General features: G+C 50.0%; 1 protein-coding gene across 1 annotated transcript in view; it reads left to right on the top strand.

Moving 5' to 3' along the window:
• Positions 1 to 8765: 8765 nt before the first annotated feature.
• The window catches only part of PRDM6 (PR/SET domain 6), a 75513-nt gene continuing 74925 nt past the window's right edge, over positions 8766 to 9353 (top strand). The window contains exon 1 of the mRNA XM_084503002.1: positions 8766 to 9297. The gene's annotated coding sequence lies outside the window, so the exon portion shown is untranslated. The remainder of the gene's footprint in view (positions 9298 to 9353) is intronic.

Here is a 9353-nt window from a genome sequence, read left to right as displayed (position 1 = left end):
TGTGACTTTTGAAAAAAAAATATTGAACTGCATGCACTACTTGTCCTTGGTTTCCTAATCATACATTATATTGGCAACATGACTTTGATGGTTTTGATATTCCCTGGAAACATAGATATAAAAGTTGAAAATACTAATTTTTGAAAAATTCAAAATTATAAAGGCTATAATGGAAACAATACTCCTTTCCAGCAGCTTTACAACAAAAGAATAAATACATTTGTATGACTAACTAGCTTAGAATAGGGTAGCAGTAAAAAAAGTAATTCAAGATTAGCACTAACCACATTCTGTTTACTTCTTTTTTAGAGAAAGAAATCTTAAAGATATTCCAAAAGTTATTCCAAATGCCTTTCATGTAGGGTGGTAGAGTTCATTTTGCAAGTTCTTCTTGGACCTGTCTTCTCTAAGTGAAGTAGGCTTTGTACATCACAGTCCAGTGTCACTTAAAGAGCATGCACAAAGAACTTCTTCTCCATTTATCCGTTTAAGTGTAGAAATTACTAGATACAGATTACTTTATCACCTGACAGCTAAAAGCTACTGGTTCAGTCAGCACAACAAATAATCTGGGAGGTCCCTTCCATTCAGCACAATCAACCTACCTCTGAGAATATATATGCATTAATCTGGCTGATATAGTCTGAATAAGGATGTGATTCATTTCCCTACTTCCTTCTCTGAAGAGATACAGTAACAAATTATTTTAGGACAATAGTATCTTAAAGTCCAGGAACAAATTCCAAAGTGCTTGTGTACTTTTGAAAATATAACCCTGTGGTTGGGCTAACAAAATATGAAACACTTGTACCTTACAATGCACATGTTGTCCTAAAAATGTCCTCTTTTAAAATACACTTTCTCCTACACTGAATTAAATAACCAATAAAAAAGAACATCAGAAAAACAAATGTCAGAGTTTGCAAACTCCCAGCTCTTCAATCTGTGGTGTTTTGAAGGTCAAGACAATGTGTCTTAAGGTCTCTGTAGAGGGCTTCTCCCACTGTAACAAAAAGCAGTAATGGTAATCCTATTGGGATTGACTGGAAGGAGATATCCCATACATTTTGCTAGAACTATTTGCTTACCAACAATATAGTGTGGGAGAAATAGAATTCCAAGGTTTGCTCTCAGCTTTGTAGAGGAACTGAAGTCTAGTGACTGGCTTAGCCAGTGACTCTAATATACACTAAAGATGTGAGATTTGTCTACAGGAGTTGCTGGCCAGAAGCTTAAGCTTTGTCTGTGCTGTTTCATACAGCCATCTTCACGGAGCAGCAGGGAATGCCATCTGAGTCTTCATGTTCTGGCCAGGTTCCTTTCATCTGTCCCTCATAGACACTGGTGGTTTTGTAGGCAGTTTGAGCAGCAGGGGCACAGGTAGCCAGTGCCAAAGTCTCCACTGCTCTGTCCAACATTCCTGAATAATTTGTTGTCAAGAGGTTAGATGGAGTTTTATAGCCTCTGTTCAATGCTTAACTCTTGATTTTCCTCAGAAGTTATTCCAAACTGCTGGCACAGACATTACTGAATCTCAGCTGTTATAGGCTGGATCCCACTTCCTTTATCCTTCCATATATTATAATAGGGTGATTGACCTTTCCTCCCCTCCCCTCCCCTCCCCTCCCCTCCCCTCCCCTCCCCTCCCCTCCCCTCCCCTCCCCTCCCCTCCCCTCCCCTCCCCTCCCCTCCCCTCCCCTCCCCTCCCCTCCCCTCCCCTCCCCTCCCCTCCCCTCCCCTCCCCTCCCCTCCCCTCCCCTCCCCTCCCCTCCCCTCCCAGATAATACCAGATAATTGATATTATCTGGTCAAGAATCCCATTCTGACAGAAAACTATTATATTTTAGTCAAGTGGATCTTTTCCCTGCAATTAGCAGCAACTGCTGGAGACATTTTGAATTCTTCTGTTTTGAGTGGTGTATCCACTTCTAAAGATCCCCATGGCATTTTCACTTGAACAATTCCTTACTCAGTGCAGAGGCCCATAGCATCCCTTGTCTTTCCAACTCTTTACCTATAGAATCATGGAATCACAGAACATCCTGAGTTGGAAGGGACCCACAAGGATCACCAAGTCCAGCTACTGACTCCCCACAGTACAAAGTCAGACCATGTGTCTGAGAATGTTGTCCGAATGCCTCTTGAACTCCACCAAGCTCAGTGCCGTGACCATTGCCCTGGGCAGCCTGTCCCAGTGCCCGACCACCCTCTGGGTGCAGACCCTTTCCCTAACCCCCAGCCTGACCCTCCCCTGTCCCAGCTCCATGCCGTTCCCTCTGGTCCTGTCGCTGTCCCCAGAGAGCAGAGCTCAGCGCCTGCCCCTCCGCTCCCCTCCTGAGGGAGCTGCAGGCCGCCATGAGGCCTCCCCTCAGCCTGCTCTGCTCAGGGCTGAACAAACCAAGGGACCTCAGCTGCTCCTCAAACATCTTACCCTCTAGGCCCTTCACTGTCTTTGTAGCCCTCCTTTGAAAACTCTCTAACAGCTTTATATCCTTTTTCTTTTTTAATGTTGTGCCCAGAACTGCGCACAGTGCTGGAGGCGAGGCTGCAGCAGCACAGAGCAGAGCAGCACAGCCCCTTCCCCCGACCAGCTGGCAGTGCTGGGCCTGATGCACCCCAAGGTTCAGCAGCCTCCTTGCTGCCAGGGCATGCTGATGGCTCATGGTCAACTTGCTGTCAACCAGAACCCCCAGAGCCCATTCCTTGGGGCTGCTCTCCAGCCTCTCGTCCCCCAGTCTGTATGTACAGACAGGGCTACCCCATCCCTGGTGCAGAATCCAGCACTTGCTTTTGTTACACTTCATGCTGCTGGGGATTGCCCACCCCCACAATTTGTCAAGATCTCTCTGTAAGGCCTCTCCCTTGAGGGAGTAACCAATGACTGCGTTATCTTTTCAAAATAATAAGGCCAGTCTGATTGTCAGGAGGAAAGCAGAAAAATAGAAAAACTGCTTCTTGTTGGTAAGAACAAAAGAGTACAGAATTTCATAATGGGGTGCTTTTGGTGGTTTTCTAGTCTAAGGTATATGGTCTTTCCCTCTATTTCCCTAAATCACCTGGCTTGGTTTTAGCTCCCTTTCCATGAATAATTCACCCTGTACAATGTCAGATAGCAAGCCCTGCTGCAGAAAGTTGCCAACTGCCATACAATTGAAAAGCCAATTGTTTTACCTATGTCACTGATTCTGTGACCAGCTCTGTTTCTGGATTTGATTCTGGACTCCAGTTGTCATGAACCCGTGGCTCTAGATAACATTACAGGAAATACTTAGCCATGTAAAGAACAAAACCAAAGATTTAACTGGCAACACATCTGAAACAGAACTGAATCAACTACTGTGGTGCGGAAAGGACTCTACTGTAATTGTTTAATTATTTAAACTGTTGATTTAAGTACTCCTGCTTGAGTGTTCTTCTTCTCTGTATGTTGTTCAGTTTTATTCATTTACTTAGGAAACTCCACTGGTCATGCAGTACTATTTATTAATACTGCTGTAGCAGCCAAAGTTTGCTACTTGGCGTTGAGGCTGTGACCAGACGTTTTTCACGGTATGCTCATTGCACACCACACACATCCTCCCTTCCAAAAGAACTATTACCCCCTCCCCAAGTCCTGCTCCACACATGAAAGTTTCCTGAACAATGATACCAGAATGAGCAACCATATTCCAGAATTTGGCTTGGTGAGGTAAATCTCACATAAGGGCTTATTCAAATCAAAGATCATCTGCTGGTCGCAGTCCAGCAAAAACAAAGAGCAGCAGCAGGGCAGGTATTTCAGACATGTTCTTGCAGCCTTTTATCACACTGTATACACGACAAGGGAAGAAATGGTCCCTGCTTTTAAGTTAATTTTGTTTGCCTGGGCTGTCAGTCTTCTTCCTTTCACCATCAATATATTTACTGGTGACTTGGGGGGTTGGGGACATGATTAGAATACAGGTCTAGAAAACCTCTTAGAAAAGCGTATATTGTGAGAAACCAGTTTAGTGAGAAAAAAAGTGTGAGGTTTTTCTGTTAAAAAACACTGAGTCATGATTATGATTCTAGGCCCAAATTGAAACGAATGAACAAAACCAAACAAACAAAACCCGCCACTATTATTTCCATTTATTTTTACAAACATTATGGTAAAACTGTGGCATTCTCACAATACTAACCACTGAAATGCTACTATTCTTGAGTTTTGTCCAGACCTTACCATTCTCATGTCATGTGCAAACAATCATATCTAATGGATTCCGTGTTTATGAGAGCTATTTTTAGGAAAAAATACAGGAAAATTCTCTCTCTCTCCTAGTTTTGCAATTTGAGGTAGCCACACAGTGCTGTTTAAGCATTCAGAATGTTGAGTCTTTTCATTTTGGAAAGCTTGACATAAAGCGCTATATGGAAGCCTGCTTTTCTGAGTGCTCCCTTAGACCATTTCTGAAAGTATATAGAGTGAAATACAGACATGAACAAGTACTTAGCAATGCAGGGACCAAGAAATCATAAAAGTTGTACTTAAGGATGTCAGTATTCAGGCTATTAATCTTGTTGTCATCCAGAGAATGGATTTTAAATTGCGTAATCCTGTGGAAATCCTACCTGATATTTTTTTTTAGTCTATATACTGCAACATGGAATAATATTAAACCGTGTCTTTGGTTAAAACATACAAACAAAACTGTATTTGAATGGTTAACTTGATTCCTACCTAATCGGAAATGTTTTCAGATGGGCTGTGTGTGAAAGGAGGAGTGAAATTCTCCCGAATTTGGTATGTTTAAGTTCAACTCTATTTGTACTCCAACCTGATTTATTTTCCCTCTGACTTTGGGACTGATTCCCTTTGCCGTGCCATCTGCAGCGTGCCTGGCTTGGAGCAGCTCATTTCGTTGACGGACATAAATATCTGAACCCGCCTGTTAGGGGGATTTGGTGGCTCGGGGAATTGGTAATAGACTTATGGAGCATTTCACCTCAAAGGTCACCAGTTCATATCCGCACCGGGTCAATAGTGGCAGAAAGTCGTTACGTGTCTGGCTGGCATCTGCCGGGCAGGTGCTCCCCTCCCCAGGGCACCCCCGGGCCGAGGGGCGCTCCCGGGGCCTTTTTTGGGGTCGGCGGTCGGCACCGGCACCGGCACCGCCCGAGGGGGCGCGGGCGCCCTCTGGGGCCCCTCCGGGCGGCTGCAGGGTGCGGGGCGACCCCGGCACGGCCCCAGCACTGACCGCGGCGTTGGCTGCTCAGGGAGACGGGGAGACCCTCTGAGCGGGGAAGGGGAAGGGGAAGGGGAAGGGGAAGGGGAAGGGGAAGGGGAAGGGGAAGGGGAAGGGGAAGGGGAAGGGGAAGGGGAAGGGGAAGGGGAAGGGGAAGGGGAAGGGGAAGGGGAAGGGGAAGGGGAAGGGGAAGGGGAAGGGGGAGGAAAGGGGAAGGGGGAGGAAAGGGAAAGGGAAAGGGAAAGGGAAAGGGAAAGGGAAAGGGAAAGGGAAAGGGAAAGGGAAAGGGAAAGGGAAAGGGAAAGGGAAAGGGAAAGGGAAAGGGAAAGGGAAAGGGAAAGGGAAAGGGAAAGGGAAAGGGAAAGGGAAAGGGAAAGGGAAAGGGAAAGGGAAAGGGAAAGGGAAAAGAGAGGGGAGGGGAAAGGGGAAAGGAGAGGAAGGAGAGGGGAGGGGAAGGGAAAGAGGAAGGAAAGGGGAAGACTGGGGAAAAGGGAAGAAGAAGGGGTAAGAGGAAGAGAAAGGGGAAGGGGAAGTGGAAGAGGAAGAAGAGAAGGAGGGGAAGGGGGAGCGCAGAGCCCGGCCTCGGCTGAGGAAGCGCGGATCGGGGCAGCCGGGGCCGCGGCAGCGCCGTTCCCGTGGCTGGGGCCGGTCCCGCTGCGGGTCCGGGCTCCCCGCGCACTGTGCAGGGGCTGCCTCCATCCCTCCTCCTCCTCCTCCTCTTCCCCTCACTGCCCTTCTTCCCTTCGAGGGAAACCGAACCCAAAGTGCGAGATGTAGGAGAGCGTGAATCCCCGTGAATCCCATCTGAATAAATGTCTATATTAATGAATTATTAACTCAGCCGCTCATGACCTTAAAACTGGAATGAGGAGACGCCTAGGGCAAGAAGGAAAGCTGCTGAATCCTTTATCGGACTCCTGTCAGAGGTAACCGACCATTTGTCTTCCCCAGATCAGGAGAATTAATTAATATGAAAGGCAAACTTTTTAATTGTGTGTCAAACGAAATCAGATAGGGTGTTCCCGATTCAATCCCGTCCCAAAAGGGGTTCAGCTCCTTTCCTGCCCCCAACCTAAAATAAAACCTTCGAGTTTCCAAAGAGGCAGGCGTCCTTCCTAAGGGTTATTAAAAAAAAAAAAAAAGAAAAAAATCCCAGGGAAAATGATGAATTTGGGTAGTTAATTTATCGATCTCGGCTCCTCTTCCCGCTTGTTTTATTTTAGAGGTCATTAATCAATGAAGAAAAACACCACCGTGTTCCCCCTTTGCATTTAATACACTTGCCCTCCTTATTTATTTCTTTTGAACAAATTCCTAGCAAATATTCACCAATCGATTCGCAGGCGATGGATTTTTATAAAGGTTTGATCGCTTTCTAAACGGTCAATGTGATTTGTTTCAGCGCTCGTCCTCTAAATAATGGAAAAGCCTGGGAGAAAGGGGAAGGGGGAGGCAGTAGTTAAAAACTCCTTTCTTTCTTTCTTTCCATCTATTTTTTTTCCTGCATCTTTACAGACAGAAGGCACATCCACGGGAGGAAAAAAAAAAAAAAAAAAAAAAAAAAAAGTAGGAAATAGAGCGCAGACAAACTCGTGAGAGGCAGCAGCGAGGCGCACAGACCCGCCTGCCGGGGGAGCGGGGCCGGAGGTCAGCGGTGGCCAGATCCGGACCGGGGGCAGCGGGTGCGGAGCGGCCTTTCCCCTCCTCTCCGGGGCAGTGGGGCTGGGATGAGCAGCTCCTGGCCCGGCACGGCTCGGCAGGGCTCGGCACGGCCCCGAGGCGGCGCGTCCCTGCCTCCTCCGCCGCCCGCTCGCCGCTCGGCTCAGCGCCGTCCCTCCGCTCGTTTACCTTCCCCTCGCAGCCCTCCTCCTTCCCCGGCGTGCTGCTGAGCCGTGCCGGGCCGTGCCGGGCCGTGCTGCCCGCGGGACCCCGCCGCCGGGGGGGTAGGGGGTGGTCTGCCCGTGGTGGGTACCGGGGGCGGGCGCCCAGCCCCTTTCCACCGCCTCCTGCCCCTGCCCCTGCCCCCGGCCGGGCGTGACCCCGAGCCAATGGCTCGGAGCTGGGGAAAAGAAAAACAAATAATTAAATAAACAAAACACAGAAGGGAAAAAAAAAAAAAAAAAAAAAAAAAAAAAAAAAAAAAACAGCGAACAAACGGCAAGAGACGCGGTAAGAGCTTGAAGTCCCAACACGAGCCCGCGCGGGGTGTTTCTGTCAAGCCGAGGCGCACGCAGGCAGGCACTGGCGATGAACTTGAGCGCGCTGTCTGGACGCTTTTGCCCGCTCCATCACACTTTATCCATCGCGAAAACGAATTTGTAGAGATCGCTGCCGCTGCAAGCCGCCTGGTGCTTTTGAACGATGCGCGGTAATGGGAAGGACAATCACGCAGAGGTCCGACTTAAAAATAAAATATAATTAAATTAAAATTAAACAGTCGGAAAAGGTGGAATGAGGCTGTTGCCCTCAGGGAGCTGGCCAGGGACGAGACACCGTGCCACTGCAGTGGAAACGGGGAAAGGCAGGACAGCCCACTCCCATCAGGAACGTCCAGAAGCGCTTTTTGGGTAGCGGGTGTGTTGGAAAGAGCCTCACCTTGGTCCCCCCGCTACATCGCGGTGTTTCTGAGCTTTACAAGGTGGATGAATGGAGCGAGAGGACTGGACATTCATTACATTTTACACCGTAGGCTTGATCAAAGACATCAGGAAGGTTTTTATAGCCAACTTCATAACACATAAGAATCACTTTTTTTTTTTTTTTTCCCTAGTTGTGTTTGCCTTTAACTTAGGTGTTATCAATCTATACAGAAGATGACGGATGACCTTGTCAAAATGACGCCAGTCAAAACATTTTTTGCCCCAGCTCTGTTCAAAATTGTGCTAAAACGTCTTGCCTTAGACGCAGACAGAATCTAAACAGCAGAAGCTTTCCCAGGCTCTGCGAGAATTAAGGGTGGGAAAGAAATAAGCTAGGAACAGGGTCGGGGGGAACGGCGAGAGCGGTTTCAGCCGCGCACACGTCCCGCTTGTGAGCAAGTGTGAGCTCCACACCTGGCAACGTGGGCTTTTCCACGCCGGAGCGCTGTCCTGGCGACACAGACGCTTTGTGTAAATGTTCTGTCCTAAAGGTGACTGTATGCATGTGGTATACCCGAGACAAATGATAGTTCCCGCCTAGGTGGCTATTATTTTCTTTTCTGTGCGATGTAGGGGTAAAAAAGCGAGGAGTCGGTGGCGTTCTCGCTGGTGCCTGAGCTCAACAGCTGAGCAAAGGTGCGGGAAAAGGCCGGTTTTGAAGCAAAGCGGAGAGGAAAAAAAGTAGTGAGGGACGAGAAGTTTATCGCCGCAGGTCGCATCTCCTCCTCCTCATCCTCGCTGTGACCGGGAGCACAAGAGCAGGAGCCGGTCTGGAGGGGACGGGGACCTGGCGGAGCGGTGGGCTCGGTCCGTGCTCCGGGGGGGGCTCGGGGGCAGCCTCGGGGAGCGGTGTTCCGGGGAGAGGCGCTTGGTGCGGCTCCGAGGACGCTGCAGGGGGCGAGGACGGGCTCCCCGCGGTGCCGGGTCCGGGGGGGGGGTCAGGATCCGTCCCTGCCCGCAGCGCTGCGCCCCCCGACCTGGGGAGGGAGGTGTGGAGGTGGGGAGGAGGGGAGGGCCGGGCCGGGCCGGGGGAGGGAAGGAGGGAAAGGGACACCTTTAAAAGTTGAGCGGGGGAACAAAGTGGGGGATGTTGCCAAAAAAAGGGCCCTGCGCTCCGGCTCGCTGGTGACTTCCCGCTCCCTCCCCTCCCTCCCCGCCGTGCACACCACACACGCACACTTGTATTTTGCGCTGTCGTAAAACCCACGTGTCTGGCCCGGAGTCTGCCAGAGCCGAGCGAGCAGCCCGGGCGCGCCTGCCATGCACAGCCACGGCAGAGGGAGCCCGGCGGCTCGCCTCTAGCCGGCCTCCCGGCCCCCGGCACCTGGAAGCAGGAGGACACCCCTCTGCCCCGCCGGCAGACCACGGAAAAAAAAAATCCCTTCTGCCCCCCAGAAATCCCTCCCAAGGCTCCCGGGACCGCGCCGCAACCCGCTCCCAAGCACCCCGCTCAGGTAAGGGGGCGCTGCCCGGGGGGGGTCCGGGTCTCCCATGGGTGCTGCGGGCGCTG

The sequence above is a fragment of the Aythya ferina genome (genome assembly GCF_964211825.1).
Source record: "Aythya ferina genome assembly, chromosome: Z".
Classification (NCBI taxonomy): Eukaryota; Metazoa; Chordata; class Aves; order Anseriformes; family Anatidae; genus Aythya; species Aythya ferina.
The sequence above is the reverse complement of the archived record's forward strand: the minus strand, read 5'-3'. Positions and strand labels throughout refer to the sequence as shown.